This window comes from Propithecus coquereli, unplaced genomic scaffold, assembly GCF_000956105.1.
Source record: "Propithecus coquereli isolate 6110/MARCELLA unplaced genomic scaffold, Pcoq_1.0 Scaffold88, whole genome shotgun sequence".
Taxonomy (NCBI): Eukaryota; Metazoa; Chordata; class Mammalia; order Primates; family Indriidae; genus Propithecus; species Propithecus coquereli.
The window spans coordinates 8,197,235-8,199,364 of NW_012155062.1; positions in this window are offsets into that span (position 1 = coordinate 8,197,235).

Genomic DNA, 2,130 nt, shown 5'->3' on the forward strand with positions numbered 1-2,130 from the left:
TCTTTTAGTTCCCAAACAAGCTTGGCTAAAAATACTTTTGCTGTTCTTCTCATGTAACCTATATATTGGATTCAAAGGCTGTTCTCTGAAAAACCCCAAAAATGTTTGAGGAAAGATAATGACATTTGAATAATTCTATAGCTACCTAAGGTAATCGTGTCAAAAAACACTCTGGATGTATAATAATTAAAAATATTAATCTTTGCATGTGCAAATAGATGTTTAATATCCATTTTTAAATAAGCATGAGAATGGTGTGAACTAAAATAAAATGTTAAGTTCTCCCTGCTGCCCAGATGACTGAATGGACCTCTCTTGGCCAAGGGGATACCCTAAAACTGAGTTACTGGCCATGAGAAGGGAGGTCATACACACCTTTTCATGCCCCTCTCCCTTCATGTAGATATCCTTTGTAACTCATTAATAGTCCTAAGGCTATGCAAGACAAACCTGCAAGTCCTCAATTTACTTAATGAATCACTTGAGTCTGGGTATCTGGCCTGTGGCTTCTCCCTGTTTAACAGACTTCCTTATCATAACTTAAAACATTCCAAGCCTTTAGTCAGAGCTTCATTTCTTTAACCAATTACAAATCAAAGAGTCTTTAAATGCACCTATAACCTGTAAATTCCCCTCCCCTATGCCACACCCCTGTTTCATGCCAAACCAATGTCCTCCTTCCATGTATTGATTTACGACTTTAAGTGTAATAAAACTGGACTGTAACTCAACCACAGAAGTCCACGTGCTCAAGACTTTTTGGGTGTGGCTCTGGGTCATGGTCCTCAAACTTGCATCAGAATCAACCTCTTTAAATTATTTTAGAGCTTGGCTTCTTTTCCATTGACAATAGACTCTGCAGCAGCATTCTGAATGAGGGTACTGAGAATTTCTGAGTGTACAGTAGAGGCAGATGGGCTCTGATACATTTTCTGAAAGTGATTTTGTTGTATGAGATTTATTTATTTATTTTTTTGACAGAGAAGGAAAGAGGAAGCAAAGACTCAGAGACTCTCAGACTCAGAGAGCTCGCTAGTAAAGATGCTTACGCACATAGTAGGCACAGACTTTTTCTCTACCTTCATTGAGGGGAAATATATAAGCATCTTTTTTTATGGGAAGGAGTGAACCAGCATAAAAGAAAACTACAATTTTGATGACGAAGATAATTTTTCACGCTATGTTATTTCTGGTAAAGGATACACAAACCAAAATATTCAGAGTCATCTTTTATTCCTACTTATTTTCCTTTTAAACCCTGTATCAAATCCATTAGCAATTCTGTTGGCACCTCCTTAAAAATATATCGGGCCACTTATGTCATGAAAATGTAATCTGTCAACGTCTCCATGTGGTTTCACGACCAAAATGTAGGAAAGCACTGCTCTAGACTGGGCAATTTGTGGAATTTCCTCTTTTTAAACTTTATTGTATGACCTGTTGTCAGGTTTTTATTATGTCCTTAATAACCTTTATGCTTTCTCGTTATTTTTCCTCTTCAGATGTCTGCCATAGGTGTCTCTACTTAGCCAATACCTAATCCATTTTTCTTCTTGAGTTTTTTTTTTTTTCAAAAATTTTCCTCATTTGAATATTGTTAGGCAGTTTTAAAAAGATATTCAGAGTTTGTTAATTGATTTAAAGTCACATTCTCTCTCTGCATTTATTACAGTGAGCAAAAAAATTGGAATATTGTGTTTTCCCCAAACACACAGCAACAAAAGACTGAAAAACTTTGAAACTCAGGCCCCTCAGTCTGTGACAGCATCATTTGGTGCATTCTTTCAGATCTAATTACAGTTCTTTACCTCATTACACTTCCTTTGTTTGAAAAAAATTACTTATTATTATTTTCTGTATTGAAATTACTTGATTATGGTTTCAGTAGAGCAGAATATTCGTTTCACTATTTTCTGGTGTGAGGTTGTCTCTTGCATTTAGGGAGATTTTAAGTTTCTAAATTGCTTTTTTTCCCTGCTTCCTATGTAGTCATATGCCTACCTTTTTTGAAAAATGCACCACTTAAAAAATAGTTTATGGAACTCAACCTGGGTGTATTTATTGATCTAAAACCAATATTGTCTCAGTTGGCTATTCCAGTGTCATTGGTCCATCTCTATGTCCTGGTTC